Raw genomic sequence first — 19,249 nt, 5'->3', positions numbered from 1 at the left:
GCAATGTGGTAGTTCTGCATAATTTAAAATGCATTGAAATATATATGCACACAAATATATACTTAGAATACATACAATATTTATACCCTGCTCATGCTCATAACTGTTGTAAAATTTAGATATTTTCTCTGTGTGTCCTTTAATGACTGTTTCATATATTATAGAAATGATAAGGAACTACAATCTGTCATATTCATAATGCATTTTTGGTAATACCCTACTTGTATTCCAAGCATGTATGAATGAAGAATTTCTTGTTCTCTTGAGCAGATGAAATCTTTCAAAATTAAAATGTGAAACTTACATTCTGCCATAAACTGCAATGACAAATGAAGAATGGTCAGGAAGGAGGATGACACCAAAAAGAAGTTTAAAACCTGGATGTGGACCTTAAAAAGTACTGCAAAGTGGTTTATCAGAAAGAAGATTGAGTGTTATAGCCCAAAGCTCTTTGAAGATAATTACTTATAATTTTCCCAGGCAAGTGGGGTTGAGCACTGAAGCTTTGGTCTTTCTCAGAGCATGGAACATTTACTTTGCTCCCACAATTCCCTACCCAGCATGGCCACAGCATGGAGGATTATTGGAGTTTTAGGTTTTTGAAAGTAAAATTTTCCAGAGCTATGGTCCTGTTATTCCATTTTAACTGTCATTGTTCTGCCTTATGGATTCCTGGGGGTATTCAGGATGATCAAGCACAGTTCCAGTGTTTCGTCAAACTACAAACCCCATGATCACCAAGAAAGGAACCAGGGCAATTAAACTGGAACCATAACTTTATAATTGCATTGTTTGAATGGACTTCTGTTTTTCTCTTTGGAAGAAGTAATTCCTAAGAAAATATTTCAGGTGAGGTCATGTTAGGGTAACTATTAAAGAAGAAATGAAAATATCAGAACCCAATTAAAGGAGAAATAAGAATATAGAAAGACTCCTGAATGCAAGAAAAGGTCTGCAGCCATTGTGATTAGTCACTTATAATAAACTTATTCCCCATTTTCTTTTAGATTGCCATTTACACTAGTCTATGTTGGTGCCTTACTTTATTGTGAGGAAGCACTACTTTTTTAAACATTTGTCCAGACTCCTGCAGCACTTGTCTTGGGTGGATGATCCCAGTTTCTTATATTTTTGGAGAGTGATTAAAAAAACACATTTTGTTTTGTCCACAGCAGAGTGTCTTTCATGGATTTTAGGCTGAAATTAGCATAAGAGATCATAATTTGGGCTATCCCAAGGACTTTCAATCTGGACCCTAGAGAAGCTTGTTGGTCTTTGTAAACTTATCAAAGACTTCAGGGAAATGATTGGCATTGATGTGAAATTCTCCCTAAAAGCTGCCACATAATTATCAATTCTCTGTTTACATTTTTGCATTCTGTACTTCTTGGAAGATATTGGCATGTGTAGTATGTGTGCGTGGTGTATGACTCCCTGTCATTTTTACAACCACTAGAATTTTACTATTATGGGAGATTTTTTTCTTACTTAAAAAAAAAAACATTTCATAGTCAATAAACTTCCAGGAAGTGGAAACCTGGCACATGATCCCTACATGCTCTTCCTTTTGGGCCCTTCCACACAGCCCTATATCCCAGAATATCAAGGCAAAAAATCCCACAATATCAGCTTTGAACTGGGTTATCTGAGTCCACACTGTGGCTGTGTGGACCGGGCTGTGGCGCAGGCTGGAAAGCAAGCCAGCCGCAACAAATCAACAAATCACTCTGACCAAGAAGTCATGAGTTCAAGGCCAGCCCAGTGCCTGCGTCTTGTCTCTGCCTCTGTTCTATGTCATGACATTGAATGTTTGCCTTTATGTGTGCAATGTGATCCGCCCTGAGTCCCCTTTGGGGTGAGAAGGGCGAAATATAAATGCTGTAAATAAATATATAAATAAATAATGTGGGATTTTCTGCCTTGATATTCTGGGATATAGGGCTGTGTGGAAGGGCCCCCCCCCCCTCTCTCTCAAAAAAACCCCCCACAAAACAAACCTGTAGCCATTTCTGATTTGGGCAGGATTGTGTAGCATGGCTGGGGCATATCCTGAGATGAGGGGTAGAACTGAGCCCTGGTTCTGCTGAATTTGTGCCTCCTACCTGTACAGTTTAACATGGACTCCCAGAAGGTTGGCAAGCATGAAACTTAAAATGTGACACACAGTTCATTGCATTTGAAATATATAATCTTCCTTGGCAAAGAGGCAGTTGCATATCGTTTCTACTGGGTTGAAGAGAGGGTGGGTTCTGTAGAGGCATCACATCACAGGAGATAATACCAAGGACTTTCCAGTGGTTTGTGTGTGTGTGTCTGTGTGTGTGTGTCTGTGTGTGTCAGGAGCGACTTGAGAAACTGCAAGTCACTTCTGGTGTGAGAGAATTTGTCAGCTGCAAGGACGTAGCCCAGGGGATGCCTGAATGTTTGATGTTTTACCATCCTGTGGAAGGCTTCTCTCATGCCCCTGCATGGAGAGCTAGAGCTGACAGATGGGAGCTCACCCTGCTCCCTGGATTAAAACCACCGACCTTTCAGTCAAAAGTCCTGCTGGCACAAGGGTTTAACTGATTGCACCACTGGGGGCTCTTACCAGTAGTGAAAGACTTTTGACTCTCCAGCTACCCATACTGCAAAAAGGAGAAACAGCCATATGAACTAATGTGTGGAAAGGACTAGGAGAATTTACAGTATCACATACTAGCATTCCCGTGAATACGTTTTTTCCTATGCCTGCCCAACACACCCTCTAACCAACTTTCAACATGCCTGCTCAGAAGCAGCAATGTAAAATAACAAAATCCAGCTCACACATGCCTATTCCCAAGTGGGAATAGAGATTATGATAGCCAGAAATATGGTGGTCAGTAGTCTCTGAACATCCAAAATGGATCCATGAGCTCTTCTATTCCTAATTTCATTCCACTTTATCCTATAAAATAATACACAATTTTCTTAAAAAACAAATGAACAGACCAATATCCCTAGTATCATTGGATCTCTCTCTGAAGCACTGGCAAATGCTTCACCCAGGAACCCAGCTTCACACCTTTTTTCCTTTCTCTTTACTGATGATCTTCTTTGAAGATATATTAATATAAAAAGGGTTCTTTGAAGATCATTGCATAATAATATATAGAGATTTCTTCCTCCTAAGCAACTCTTCCATAGCATATTTTTTTCTTTTTTAAAGATCCATCTCCCTTTTTGTTTCTTAATAAAAATAAACGAGAAAAAGATTTTTTTCATATTAACATTAATTTAAAATGACGGTTGAACTGCAGCCTCAAATATTTGTGCAACCTTCCCTAAGCATTCAGTGCAACACCTTCCCAAGTACTTAACTGTATTGTTATAAACCAATTAAGCCAGGTTAATACCTTCGTCTTCAGTGTGGCCATTTAAATGGTTTGTATTCTTGCCTTTTGTGCACTGAAAGATTTACAGCCCAGTTGAAAACATACTGTGCTAGCAGATTAAATGCATTGGGTGGGAGGGAATTCGTTGGTTGTGCCAGCCATATAGCACAAAACAAGAGGTCATGGAGACGCTGCAGGAAGATAAGTGCAAATCCTCAGTGTCAAGGTGTCATAAATATGAATAATTATTGCTGATTGTCATCTTGTGTTTCTGGCATGTGCCTGCTCTTGTTTAAATTGCCCTAGGAGTGCTTAAGGATGTATACATTGTCTGGTGTATATGAAAAAATTTACTATCTATTTATTGTGCATAATATCTTTGCATAATACAGTACTATCTTTATAGAGACATTAATAGGCCTTTTTGCCTTTGCTGAATACTCTTAGCCCTTCATCAGTAATAATTTATCAAAAGATATGAAAGAATAGTGAGAGAGATATGTGTTAGAAAGATAGGATTTGCTCATGGCAGGAAAGAAAGAACACATGTATGTTCCATCCCAGTGGGACAGCAAGATGTCTTGAATGAGCCATTCAATTAACCATTATCCAAAGTTCCCATCTTTCCTTAATAAACAAACAAACAAAAATCCTTTATCTAACTCTTGTAGAACTCAGGAGCCAAGTCATGTGTACAATGCTTTGAGAGAAATATCATTTCAACTTTTTTATTAGTGAATAGAGAAATAAAGTAATTATTTATTATTGTTGAAATTAATGTTGTCCCAAGAGGGAATTTGTTTAAATTTGAGTTTTTGAACTATAAAGAATGTTCTTCTCTAATGAACAAATGGCCACTACTCACAAGAAGCTTATAGATGGGTTTACTCATCATTAAAGAGTGATACAGCCCATCTCCTAGTCCATGAGATAACACTGTTAATATAGAACACAACTTCACAATCCCAGGTTTTGGTGTAGTTCTGCTTGGACCATCATTTGCTACCCCAAAATGTAAGTTTTCCAGAGGAGAACTTATTGCACACATACACATTCATGTGTTTCCCTTGGATTCCATCTGTAAATATTAGTGGATGGTGGAATTGTTCTCCCAGTGCCATTACACATGAAGTATTTCATCGTTATGGTCATATTATCACTGAGAGAATGTAAGTTATCCTATCTCTGCGAAGCAGCCCAGAATTATAATAATAATAATAATAATAATAATAATAATAATAATAATAATAATAATAATAATCTTTATTTATACCCCGCCACCATCTCCCCAACGGGGACTCGGGGCGGCTAACATGGGGCCACGCCCAGAGCAATACAATATAATAGCATATAAAAACAACATATCATAACACAATTAAAAGCAATACAATAGATGATAGTAGACATTAAAAAACAAAAAACAAACAAAAAAAACAGTTAAACAAGGGCAGGCCGCATGGACACAAGGATAAAACTCGGAGTGAGAGGGACAGAAGGGGTACTCCATTGTGGGCAGGGACACAAGAAAGTAGGGCAGTCTAGCAAATAAATACTGAGGGGGGAGTAACACAGACATATATAGCAAAATTACTCACCGAAAGCACAGCGGAAGAGCCATGCTTTCAAATCTTTCCTAAAAGCTAACAGAGTGGGAGCTTGCCTGATCTCAGTGGGCAGTGCATTCCATAGTCGGGGGGCCACAGCGGAAAAGGCCCTCTCCCTTGTACTCGCAAGGCGGGCCTGGGATATAGACAGTGGTAATAAAAGGGCCTCCCCGGATGATCGTAAAGATCGGGCAGGTTTATGGTAGGAGATACGGTCACGAAGGTAGGTGGGTCCCAAACCGTTCAGGGCTTTATAGATGATGGTCTGCACCTTGAATTGGGACCGGAAAATGAACGGCAGCCAGTGGAGCTCCTTAAACAGGGGAGTGGATCTCTCCCTGTAACTTGCCCCCGTTATTAATCTGGCCGCCGAGCGTTGGACCAATTGTAGTTTCCGGGACGTCTTCAAGGGAAGCCCCACGTAGAGCGCATTACAGTAGTCCAGTCTAGAGGTAACTAAGGCATGCACCACCGTGGTCAAGTCAGACTTCACGTGGTATGGTCGCAGTTGGCGCACAAGCTTGAGTTGTGCAAAGGCCCTCCCAGCCACCGCCGACACCTGTGCTTCAAGCGTCAACGCTGAATCGAGGAGGACCCCCAAACTGCGGACCTGTGATTTCAAGGGGAGTGCAACCCTGTCCAGCACAGGCTGCCACCCAATACCCCGATCCGACGGGCGACTGACCAGGAGGGCCTCTGTCTTGTCAGGATTGATCCTCAGCTTGTTCCTCCTCATCCAGTCCGCCACAGCGGCCAGGCACTGGTTCAGCATCCGAGGAGCTTCCTTGGAATCAGATGGAAACGAGTAGTGGATTTGCGTGTCATCTGCGTAGAGATGGCAACACCCTCCAAAACTCCGGATGACCTCTCCAAGCGGTTTCATGTAGATGTTAAATAGCATGGGGGATAAGATAGACCCTTGCGGGACCCCACAGGTCAATGGCCAGGGGTCCGAGCAGGTATCCCCCAGCTTCACCATCTGGGAACGGCCCTCCAGGAAGGACTGGAGCCACTGCAGAACCGTGCCACTGAGCCCCATCCCGGAGAGCCTCCCCAGAAGGATACCATGGTCGATGGTATCGAAAGCCGCTGAGATGTCCAAGAGAACCAGCAGGGTCACACTCCCCCTGTCCAGCTCCCTGCGGAGGTCATCCACCAAGGCGACCAAAGCCATCTCGGTGCTGTGCCCAGGCCTGAAACCAGACTGTGAGCGGTCCAGAAAATCAGTGTCATCGAGGAACTCCTGGAGCTGCGTGGCAACCACCCGCTCCAGAACCTTGCCCAGAAATGGGAGGTTGGAGATTGGTCTGTAATTGTCACAAACCGATGGGTCTAACGAGGCCTTTTTTAGTAGCGGTTTAACCACCGCTTGCTTAAAACAGGATGGAAATGACCCCTGACCAAAGGAGGCATTTATTATAGCCACAAACCATTCCAACAACCCATCTTTGGCCAGCTTAACCAGCCAAGAGGGACAAGGATCCAGAGCGCAGGTGGTCGCCCTCACAGACCCAAGAATCCCCTCCACGTCATCAGGAAGAACAAGCCGGAAAGAATCCCACAAGATCGAACAGACAGGTGCCTCGGTTACCTCCGCTGAGACCACAGTTAAGCTGGAGTCCAACTCACGACGTATCTGAGCAACTTTGCCTGCGAAATGGTGCGCGAACTCGCTGCACCGAGTTGCCAAGCCATCGGGAAGTCCCTGAGTCTCGGGGGGCCGCAGGAGCTCCCCAACAATTCGGAACAACTCCGATGGCCTGTTGGCTGCAGACGCTATGCGAGCAGTCGTGAAAGCTTTCCTGGCTGCTCGCAAAGCCACAGAGTAAGCCTTAATAGCGGCTTTAGCCCGTGCTTGGTCAGACACATCCTGAGATTTCCTCCAGATGCACTCTAGTCCCCTCCTCGCACGCTTCATCACAGCCAGCTCCTCAGTGAACCAAGGAGTCGACGTGACTCTACGCAGCGAGAGGGGATGTTCGGGAGCTATCGTGTCAAGTGCCCTTGACAGCTCACTATTGTAGTGATCAGCCAGGACATCGACAGGATCACCAGTCTCCAGAACAGGAAGATCCCCAAGAGACCTCAAGAGTCCATCCGGATCCATCAGCCTCCTGGGGCGGACCATCTTAGTGGGTCCACCACCCCTGCGGAGGTTAGAAGACACGGCGAAACTTAAACAGATCAGATGATGGTCAGACCATGACAATGGAAGAATATTTTGCTCTTCCACTCTGACTGTCCCACCGTCCACAATGAAGACAAGGTCCAACGTGTGTCCCGCCTGATGTGTGGGCCTAGATATAACTTGAGTCAGCCCCATGGTCGTCATGGCAACAATGAAGTCCTGAGCTGCACCTGTTAATGTGGTCTCGGCATGGATGTTAAAGTCTCCCAAAACTATAAGTTGTTGGGAGACCAAGGCCTCATTAGAGACCACTTCTGCTAGCTCAGACAGAGAGACTGCTGGGTCGCGGGGTGGACGGTACACCAACAGAATCCCCAAGCTGTCTCGGGCTCCCACCTTCAGCAGGACACACTCAAACCTCGTAGATTGCGGAACGGCGCATCTGATCAGGGCGATGGACTGCCGGAAAATCACTGTGACTCCTCCTCCCCGCCCCTCAACCCTGGCCTGCTGATGAACCCCGAAACCCGGTGGACACAACTGGGTGAGATTCACCCCACCCAGTTCATCCAACCAAGTCTCAGTGATACATGCCAGATCCGCCCCCTCATCCAGGATTAAATCCTGGATGATAGCTGTCTTACCATTGACGGATCTGGCATTCAGAAGCAGGACCTTAAGGTTGGGGGGTCTGTCCTGAAGACTACCACACCTATTCCTCTCCAGGGTCGCAAGAACTCTGTTGTGCTTCTCCCTGGGTCGTTAGTGACCGATCTTCCTTCTCCCCCACACCACCTCAATGGGGCCCCACCCGTGAGAACCCTCTTCCTCCTGAGGGCTTGGCTGATTGAAATTGCCATTTGAGGGGTATAGTCAGCTGTCCTGGGATGGGAAGCCTCCAAGTATACTTGATTGTTTAAAGGAGAAACTTATCTCCGCTGGTATGAGAGAAGAAGAGTCATCTATCATGATAACATCATCTAACGTAGGAGGAGGACTAGGCACAATTGATTTTTTTTTTTTAATTGTGGTTTTCGAAACTTTACAGCGAAAGTGTGAGAACATAATATACATGAAAGTAAAGAAGAGAGAAAAAGTAAATAGCGAGAATAGGAAAAAAAAAACAATAGTAAAAAAAAAAATTGACTAGGCACAATTGATGACTGATGGCCGGGCTGGGGAATAGAACAGACATGGCTTAAAATTGGGGAATCTTGTATATTATGATTCAGCCTGAAGACTAAAGGGCGAATCAGTGGGTCTACTAATACCCTCTTAAGAATGATACCCCACTGTTGGAGTTTAGGCCCGTACAAAAGCAGTTCTTCCAGTAGCATTCTATCTTCCAACCCAATGATAAGACATGAGGAGCGGTTCCAGGATTGATAGTCTCTGCGAAGCCAGTCGATGGTCTTGATCTTCACTTCTGACCGGCTTAAAGAGAGAATTTGTGAGAGAGATATCTGGACCGCTCGCTTAGATGTCCATCTGCCTCTGTTCAGTAAAGAGTCTGAAACTTCCACTGCCACCTTGGTGGTTCATAACAGATTGCAGGAAGTATCCCGAGATTGTCCAAACAATTCTGGAGACAACGTGTTGTTAGTCCTCTGAGAGACTCTATTAATTATACCAGCTTTGCCTAAAGAAGGAAGTTAGAATAGAGTATGGTGACCTTGCACTGTAAATCAGAGTTAGCCACTATCTTGATATTATTATTTTTTAATCAGTGGGATTTTTGCATAAAAGTTACTGTGTTTATTATGGACTAGGTGCTACAGAAAGAATTTACCCATTACTATGACAATGTCTTCTAAAAGTAGACTTATTCAAGGAGAAATTAAAGAATATATCTGATGAACAGGTTTGTTTGTTTGTTTTTCTAGTTATTCTAAATGATATGCCCATCCTGTAGTTATTATTATCTTGGGCTCCCAGTATTTCTTCTGTCAGGAAAGCAGAAAACAACAGAAACATTTAGATATTTAACTAAAGTTTTTTACACACACACACACACACACACACACACACAAAAATCAACTTCCTACATTTGCAGGGGTCAGTGGTGTGTGACCCCTCTAAAAGTGGGGGGGAAATGTGACTATTGCAACCTTCCCCCAAAAATGCATGCTACAGGATTGTTTCCCACCAGTATCCCGGGCCTGTCACTCCAGACTTTGAATCCATATCCCTCTGATCTACCTCCTCACCCTATTCCATTTCCTGCCCTTCACTTCTCTATTACTGTCCTGACAGTAGCATCAGCCCTTCATTCCCTTTCCCTTCTTTCTACCATGAAACTTTACCCAAGTTTTAAACCAGCACCCTCATCTCTCCCTTCCCTACATTCCCACCACAAAGTGACAAAGAAAAGGGTATAAAATCTGGCTGAGGTGCTTCATGGTGGAAAACGGGGTAGGGGCAGTTAATTGAAGGAGTTTAAAATTTGGGGGAGGGAGCAATGAAGAAAGGGGCTGAAAATCTGGCTGATGTGCTTCATGGTGAAAAGTGAGGAACACAAAGATGAAAGAAGGGGTTTAAAATTTGGCTGAGGTGCTTCATCATGGAAAAGTGGAAAAGAGAAACAAGGAAGGTGTAAATCGAGTAATGGGTTGACACTTTTGACAGGACATGAAATAACAGGCAACAGAAGTGGTGCAAGGAGGTCAAGCTAGTTAAGAACTGAGAGCGAACAATGTTCTTTTCCATCAGTAGGCCATGTTCTGATTCTTCCCCTTCCCAATTTCATCCTGGCTTTTGGGGAATGATAGTTGGGAAAGCAAACTAAAATTCTGTGATCTTGATATAAGAAGGCTTTGGATTGTGGACTGTACTTGCCCTTTTGGTCTCTGTACGTACAGCTGAAATGAAGATCATCTAGTTGTTCTCCAGATGTTATATGCTTGCGACTGTTATCAGCCCTAGCCACCACTGTCAATTAGAGATGGATCATGGAACTTCTAATATAGTAGAATAAAAGGGGGGCATGTGTGACTATAGCAAACTGAGTTGAACAAAGTTTAAAATCTTGATTTCGTGCAGGTTGCCTGATTTTTCAAAAAAGAACTTGCCCTTGTGATGCAGTTGGGCAGGGGGGGTCGTCACTCTATTAAACTGCCAATATAAGGAGAAATTAATGATCACACCAGACAGTTCTAAAAACATTAACTTTGCTGCCCTAGTTTGTATGGATCTTATTCATTATTGCCATAATAAATCACTTGTTTGCATTTTTCAAGATATTCTTGGCTGCATTATTGCTACAGGATTATTGAAGGTGAGTGCTTGTTTTTCTGTAGGGGACAAGAACTCAGTGTTCAGTCAATGAAATGTTCAGGCAATAAAATTAAATGTTGGATTCACTCTGCCCTTACAATCCTGACTCTGGGCTAAAGCCAAGTTTGAGCAGCTGGAGAGCAGAACAGTAGAGATTTCTTCTGCTTCTCTTGCAGTGTTTTCTTAAAGCCAAAAGTCAGATGAGAAAGGTTTTCCAACCCTTCAGGGCCAATTTGACAGTCTGCAAAATGGGAACTGAATATTTGTACAGTGTTCCATTTGGAGACGTTTTCTATTGGATCCTATCATTTGGTGTTGCATGCTTAATTCCTTGGTTAATTCTATTTGGTTGAAGTTGATTTGTAATTTCTTTTGCATTTGTGCTAGATCCTTGCCTTTCTTGGCTCAGTTAATGGGCCAGAGGGGACTGCCTAATGGGTCATTGGATTGTCATTGCTACCTTGCAAGGCAGTTTGAACTAAGAAGGCAGATGTAAGATCATGGTTGCAAAAGTTATCCCTGAACCCTCTGTAAAAGATATCTTTTTACCAGTGCGCAACATTCTATTTTTGGGCAAGACATATGAGCATGTGGTGGCGACCTTATTTCAAGAATTCCTGTGTGAAATGGACTATATTTCCATTTCAGTTTGGTTTCAGGCCTGGCTATGTGACAGACACAGCTTTGGTTCCCTTGGTGGATGACCAAGGCAGGAAGCTGGACAGGGGAGTGTATACCTGTTGGTTCACCTGGACTTCTTGGCAGCTTTTAATACTATCAACCATAATATCCATCTGAACCACCTGACTGGAATGAGACTTGAAAGCAGTGTTATGCAGTGCTTCTGTTCTTTCCTGGAGAAATTAGTCAATACAATGGTGCTAGAGAATTTCTCTGTTCTGTCCCATGTTTTAACATCTGCATTGAGTCTGCTGGGAGAGTTCACCTGAAGGTTTGAAGTTTAGTGCCAGTAGTATGTTGGTGAAACCCAACTCTCTCTCTCTCTCTCTCCTATCCACTTAATTCCAGTTAAGTTCTTCAGTTCTGAACCAGTATTGGGCATCAGTCAAAAGTGAGATCAACGAATGGGGGTGACACAAGTTTGCAGACTGGGTGTACTTCTGGATGCAGCTTAAGTTTGGATACCCAGTTTGTGTGCCAGCCGGTCTCATCTTTGGAGATGTCTGATCCGGCCACAGTGGCCTTAATTACATGTTTAGACTATAGTATGATCTAAACAAGGCTTACCTTTAAAGGGTGTGCTGTAACTTTCAGCTCGCCAAAATGATAACTGGGGTAGGATACAGGGACCATAAAACTCCCTTTTTACAATAGCTTCACTGGCTGCCAGTTTGTATCTGGGCGGTAGAGCCCAATTCAAAATGCTGTTTTTGGCCTACAAAGCTCTAAAGGGTTCTGGTCCAACTTACCTGTCCGAATGTATCTCCCCTTACGAGCCTACAAGAACTTTAAGATCATCTGGGGAGGCCCTGTTCTCGATCCCACCCGCCTCACAAGTGCGGCTGGTGGGGACGAGAGACAGGGCCTTCTCAGTGGTGGCTCCTCTGCTGTGGAAATCCCTCCCCAGCAACATCTGGCAGGCTCCATCCCTTCAGAAACAAACTGAAGACCTGGCTATGCGCGCAAGCATTTAAAAAATAAGTTTTTACTGCCTTCGACTTGGTCTGGAATAAGGCTTTTGTACAAGGTCTGGTGGACCAATAGCATAAGCACTTTGCACTGTTTTAAACTTTGTATATTGTATATTATAACTGTTTTAACTGTTTTAATGTTTTATTTTATTGTATTATGGTGTATCAGCATTAATTGCCAGTTTGTAAGCTGCCCTGAGAAGGGCGGGGTAGAAATGATAGAAATAAATTTGAAGTATTGGTTGTGGTTCATCAAACCCTATATTGCTTAAGTCCAGGCTATTTGGTAGAGTATGTACGTAGCACTGTAAAAGCCTGCCCATGCCCCAAGGTGTTCAAGAGAGGCTCTTTCTGTCATTCCTCTACAAAGGCAGGTAGTGGGAAAGCAAAATAGGAGCCGTTCTGTGGTTGACACTAGGTTCTGTAACCCTCCCTTGAACCATTTTATATTTGCTTTCTTATTCTTCAATTTTTGGATAAAGGCAGGATATCTAAATAATGATGGTGGTGATAGTGATTACAGCAAGGAAAATAACAATAACAACAGAAACAACAACTTCTGGAAACTTCCCCCCTTTTCTTGACTGATTTACTCAGTTACTCGTAAATATTTGGTTCTCTGACAACTTTTGTTCACGTTTTAGGATCCCATCGTAACTTCAGTAGTGTAGCCCATGTTAAAATTCACATTTATTCTTTCAATTAACTTGTTTTCTTAATCAAGTTTGGAAAAAATAAATTCTAATTTAGCAAATGCTGAATCTACTGTTTTAAAATTCGTTGCATATACATGTTGTGTGTATGTAAACTAAGGTGTGGTCTGGATCATCTCTAGGAGTTTAATTATTGGCTTGCACCTATATCGCATTCTTCGTGTTTGTGGCCCATTGTTACAGTTGTGATAACAGTAGAGTGACAGCATACAGTGACTACATTTCATATCCCAGACTGGCCCTACTTGCTTTTTGAGTTAGATTTACACCTCTGCATATGCCATGAATGTGCAACACTGGTTAGTCTAGGTCTGTACCAGCCTCCCCACCACCAATACATGTGCCTGGAAGTGCACCATCAGCCTTGTTACACATTTTGTTATGGGAGCATGAGGTGCAGAGGGACTGAACAACTTTTTAGTGAGAATTACATACTCTATGGATCTCATATATAGTTCTTTTAGGTGAATATTCTTAATATAATTGGGTTTCACATGAAAGGAGTACATTTTTGTCCATCAGATCAAGAGACATGTAGAATTGCCTCCAGCTTCTATATCCGAAAATAGGGAACTGTGGATATCTGAAAGTCAGGTTGAAATGCCATCATCCTCAACATTAGCTGTCCAGTCTAGTGCTAATGTGAGATGCATTCAATGAACATCTGAATAGCTAAGTGTCCCCATAGTAGTCTAACAGTAGACTCAAAGCTGAAAGCTAGCCTGGTGGGAACAAGGGAGAGGGCCTTTTCTGCTGTGGCCCCCCGTTTATGGAACTCACTGCCCATCGAAATTAGGCAAGCCCCCACTCTTTTAGCCTTCAGGAAAGATTTAAAAACCTGGCTTTTCCGATGTGCTTTCGGAGAGTAACTATTACACACTTCTTTTGTTACTCCCCCATCATCTACCCTCTATATTGTTTTTATCTTATGTCCCTGGTCTCCGTGATTGTATTCTTATCCTTTTCTCACCCCAAGTTTTAATTAAGTGTCTCATGCGGCCCGCCCTGTTTTTATATATATGTGTGTGTGTATATATATATATATATATATATATATAGAGAGAGAGAGAGAGAGAGAGAGAGTGTTGCAGTGTATATGATTATTTATTGTATTGTTTAATTGTATTGTGATATGTTGTTTTATATTTTGCTATATTGTACTGTTCTGGGCATGGCCCCATGTAAGCCGCCCCGAGTCCCCGTTGGGGAGATGGTGGCGGGATATAAATAAAGTTTTATTATTATTATTATTAGATGTGTCTGCATGTAGACTCTTCCAAGTGCATGGGTGCATTACTTTTAGACAGCATTGTCAGGACCAATCTCTGGCTTTGATTAGCCCTTGGAGAAAATATAAGAAGGATTGCAAAATGCTGCATTACAAGGCATAATGAATTATAAGAGTATTCAGTAAACTTGGCATGAAAGCAAAATGGTGGTACAGCAGGAATTTCAAACAAGTATAATATCAATTCTATGGACATAACAGGTTTGCCTCTGCATTTTCCCCCTGCAGAAGCTAGTTATCTTTGTTTATTGCAAGTAAAAGTCACTAATTAAAATATAAGTCTTCCATGTCCTGAAATGGAAAACTCCAAATATGTAACTTTAAAAAATATATGACTTTTTATTCTTTAGAATTCATCAGCTTTCTTTAAACATCCATTTGTAAACTCATAAAAATGGGAACAATTTAAATAAATCATAGCTTCTCGCAGTCAAATATCAAAATTAGATGCTGCCATTCCATCTGCATTGTGTATTTATGATGTAAAGTGTGTGTTGCAGTTTCCAAGGTAACTAGTAGAACCAGATCATATGTGGAATAGAGTCAAACTATTAACAGAAACACACAGTAGACCTCCTGTAACACAGGTCAAAATTATATTAATGTGCGTGTCTACCTTTCTTCCTCAGTGCCCAGTCGCTGGTTAAAATCATGATTAGTTCTTCTGCAAATCTATAAATATATGAGTTACTATAGAGCATAGCATGCTATCAGTAAAATAAATGGTTACATAGATACATTGCTCACAAAAATACACTGAATGTTATTGCTTTAATTTTGGTCACATTAAATGTATTTTGCACAAATAATATTTGAACTAGGCAATAGATATTGCTGAACTTTGAATACCACACTCACATTGAGAAGATGTTTCCTGGATGACTAACATAAATATCAGTCAATACGTATGATTGTAAATCAAGAATAGCTCAATGGCATGGAGTGATAGACCCCACATTTATTTATTTATTTATTTATTACATCACTTCTACCCCGCCCTTCTCACCCATCAGGGGACTCAGGGCGGCTTACTATATATATATATATATATATATATATATATATATATATATAATCCATCGAGATTAAAAATTACAATAAAATTAAGAATATACATTAAAAATATACATAATTATACATTTAAATATACATTTAAGGTGCTTTCCATGTCCAGGTGGGGTCTGTCAGTAGGTCATATATTCATATCTCATTTTTGCTGCTACTCATGCTCAAATGCCTGGTCCCATAACCATGTTTTTGTTCTCTTTCGGAAAGACAGGAGGGAGGGAGCCTGCCTGACTTCACTGGGGAGGGCGTTCCATAGGCGGGGAGCCACTACTGAAAAGGCCCTGTCTCTCATCCCCGCCAGCCGCACCTGTGAGGCTGACGGGACCGCGAGCAGGGCCTCACCTGACGATCTTAAGCTTCGAGGTGGGTCATGGCGGGAGACACGTTCGGACAGATAAGCTGGGCCGGAACCGTGGCCTTGGAAGGCTACAAGACCTGTAACTGTCCTTCTTTGTCAGTGATAATCCCAGTTAATCCTATATCATCCCACTTTTTTCAGATGCTTGTCTTACTTCCAGTTATGCAAATTGAAGTGTAGCAATAGCTTGTACTCACTTAACTCAGCAGACGGAGAAAAATGCAGTAGGTGGAATCTTTTTGTCTCAATAGACCCAGGCAAAAGCATACTGCTGCTGCCTCTCCTATCCTGTTGGTTTGAGATCCAAAGGCTCTTTTTTTGAACTGGAAGCAAGCCAAGCCAGAATCAACTTCCATTTTACTTGAGCCCAGAGAAGGCCAAAGCCATGGTAGAGATTAGGGAGCAGTGATGTGGTGGACTTTAGAATTCCAGAATATGGTCTTGTGAGCAATCTGCAGATTTCTTCACGAAGGCAGATCTGGCCATAGTCTTTCAATACACTCTATGTATGGCTGCCCTAGAAAAGTGTTTGAAAGCTACAACTAGTGCAAAATACAGCAACCAGATTGATGTTAGGTGTGCATTTTCAAGACCATATAACACCAGATCTGAAAAACTACACTGGCTTCCAATGTGATTCTAAGCTTAATTCAAGTTGCTAGGATTGACTTTCCACTTCATCACATACGCTACCATAATTGGCCTGTCTTGCTGCATCCCAGTGGCTCTCCTGAAGGGAGCATAGGGACCTGTCACTCTGCACCCTGCTTTGTTGTGGTTTTCCCCAACCTCATCACACGGGGGAAGCCTATTTACAAAGGCTCGACCCTCGTTTCCTAATGGAAAGATGGGGAGTCTCCCATTGGCCACCGGCAGCAATTTTGTGGTGACAGCAGAGTGTTTGCACCACTTCAGTCATGGAGCCATCCCAGAAGTAATTCTCCAGGGTGTGATGGGAGCCATTAGGCTCCATAGCTGAAGTAGAAGAACGCTGTTGCACCACCAAAAAAAGGTAAGTGTGAAAAGGTCCCCATAAAGCTCTAAACAATTTGGGGCCAAACTATCTGAAAGACTCTCATATGAATCTTCCAGAAATTTGAGCTATTTAGAGGAGATCCTGTTGTGTATCTCAACACTTTGTGAAGTTAGTTTAGATGAGTACTTGTATCAGGGCTTTCTCTGTAGTAGCATCTCTACTGCGGAACTGCCTACATAAGGAAATTAGGCAGTTCCACAATAGAGGAACTGCTTAATTTCAAGTTTCTGATGGGCAGCCAAACCAGAGCTGTTCTGCATCGCATTCAGTGTTCAAAATTCCCCCTTTAACTCTTTTAATACTGGGTTCTAGGATTGTTTTTCAACTGGTTTTAGGAGGTTTTTTAAGAACACAGCTGCCTTAGATATCTACTGGGAGTTGGTTCCAAGAGACTTCCATGCCCACATCTCAGTATATGCAATGACATAGTAATATAGTGTCTCTTATGTAAAAAGAAAAAAAATCAAGGTTGATTTTTTAAAAATTTTTTGGGAGGGATATTTTCAAGCCATGGATAGCTGGAAGATGAAAGCAGAATTCGTGGATATGGAGAGCCAGCAATATTTTATTTTACTTTAAAATGATTTTTATTTTTGTGTTGTTTTAATTGGTTCTTATTTGTTAATTGTTTGGATAATTCTTGTGGTTTGGGAGTTGATAAGAACACACTTTAAACAATGGAAGAAATTATTATAAATTTTAGCATTTTTGGTTGGATGTCCTTCATCCCGAGTATCTATTTCAAGAGAAACCATTTCAGTAACATAGCTTGTCCTTGGCTTGCATTCTTCTTATTTTGATCACCTACCAAATCTTCAGGCATATGAACCAATGGATCATAGTGGAGGCTGGCAAGAAGGTTTCATGTCTCTTTCTTAACACATATTTCATTGCTTGTCATCTGACTACATACTCAAAGGATAGTTTTCTATTTTAAAGTTAGTTTTATGTGGTGTAACTCCCTTATTGTTTAACATTGAAGACATTTATCTCCTTTATTACAAGTTTGTGTATGATCTTGAACTTTTTTTTAGAATAAAAGCCAATTCCTGAAACTTTAATCTTGGTGAATTCATCATTGTGGATGGCTTATAATATCCATCATAGTGGATATTAAGAAGATAAGAAGATCCCTGCTGGACAAGGCCAAAGGTTTATCTAGTCCAATTTTCTGTTCCCATAGTGAGCACTATGAGTGCAATAGTACCCTCCTGCCCAAATTTCCCAAAATTGATACTGAGCAGGGCATACAGTCTCTGTACAGAATATATATACATCTTGCTTATTGCCTGTTGAATAGTTTTATCCTTTTTCAATAGGGTTGCTAGTTGAGAGCTGTTCCAGGCACTGAGACTTTTGGGACAAAATTTGAGACTTACTAACTTGTTACACAGAGCTAAATTCAGTGGCATGTGCCCATTTAGCCCCAGTCACCCACGGAGCCAGCTGACTCCCATTTTATGATTCTTTGCCAACTACGTGGGTGAAGGAGGGCATTTTCAGTGCATGCAGCTGGCAGGGCAACATAGGAGAGCTTCCGTGTTGCTGTTGCAATGCATGGGGGGAAGCCGTACGCACTCCGCACACTCCACGCAGTCAAACTTCCCCCCCTCTGATCACTTTCGGCTGGATCCGGGCAATGCAGGGTGTGGGGCAACAGATTACTCACACCCCTCTATGAATCAGAATGACCTTGGCAGTCGTCTAGCAAGGTCACTAGTCTCTGATGATATCATTGGAAATGATGCATTAAGTACCAGTCACAGTTGTTCACAGCTTGTCATTCAGACATATACATAGAGAGAAAAAGAGAAAAAGAGAGAGATATACTTCTGTAATACTTCTCTCTTCTGTTTGGAAGAGAGAAGTACTACTTAACAAAACATTCCCAAACCAAGAATGGGCAACTTGGAAGTCCCTGAACAGACTCAGAAGCGGAGTGGGCAGATCAAAAGACAATCTGGCAAGATGGCACTACCTGGAGGAATCCTCCACCTTGTGTGACCGTGGAGCTGAACAAACAACTCAGCATATGTATGCTTGCCCACAATGCCCTGCCTCATGTACGGAGGAGGAGTTGTTTAAAGCTACAGACAATGCGGTTGCTGTTGCCCGCTTTTGGTCCAAAACTATTTAGTTGCTTGTGATTTCTTTTTTTTTTCCATTATTTGAAATGTATTTGTTGTACAATGCTTTTGACACGAAATAAATAAAGGTGCAAATCCACTAGCTGAGTTGGAGATTTGGAGACAGTCTTTTCCTCTTAGATATAGTTGAGGCCACCAAAACTGGAGAATTTGTGCCACTTGTACTGGTTATAACCTATAAAGCCCTAAACGATTTGGGCCCAGACTATTTGACAGCCTGCATCCCCGTTTACATACCTGTTCAGACTCTGCAATCAATGGAGGGGGCTCTTCTCTCAGTCCTATCCTCTTCTCAAGCATAGCTGGTGGGAATGAAAGAGGGGGCCTTCTCCGTGGTAGCCCCTTCCTAAAGAAATTAGAAGAACCCCCTCACTCCTCTCCTTTAAGAAATTGTTGAATTGTATTATTTATGATGCTAGGCTGACTAATTTGTATGTTATATGTTTTTAACCAAGGCTGTTTAATTTCATTTTTCATTGTATGTTTTATTGTTTCCACTTTATGCTGTACGCGGCATTGAATGTTTGGGCATGCCCCATGTAAGCCACCCCGAGTCCCTCCGGGGAGATGGGGCGGGATATAAGAATAAAATTATTATTATTATTATTATTATTATTATTATTATT

The 19,249-nt window shown here is 42.0% G+C and overlaps 1 protein-coding gene across 5 annotated transcripts in view; it reads left to right on the top strand.

Moving 5' to 3' along the window:
• dpyd (dihydropyrimidine dehydrogenase) overlaps positions 1–19,249 on the top strand; it is a 668,284-nt gene that overhangs the window by 211,280 nt on the left and 437,755 nt on the right. The window lies entirely within an intron of this gene.

Source organism: Anolis carolinensis, chromosome 4, assembly GCF_035594765.1.
Source record: "Anolis carolinensis isolate JA03-04 chromosome 4, rAnoCar3.1.pri, whole genome shotgun sequence".
Lineage (NCBI taxonomy): Eukaryota > Metazoa > Chordata > Lepidosauria > Squamata > Dactyloidae > Anolis > Anolis carolinensis.
The sequence above is the reverse complement of the archived record's forward strand: the minus strand, read 5'-3'. Positions and strand labels throughout refer to the sequence as shown.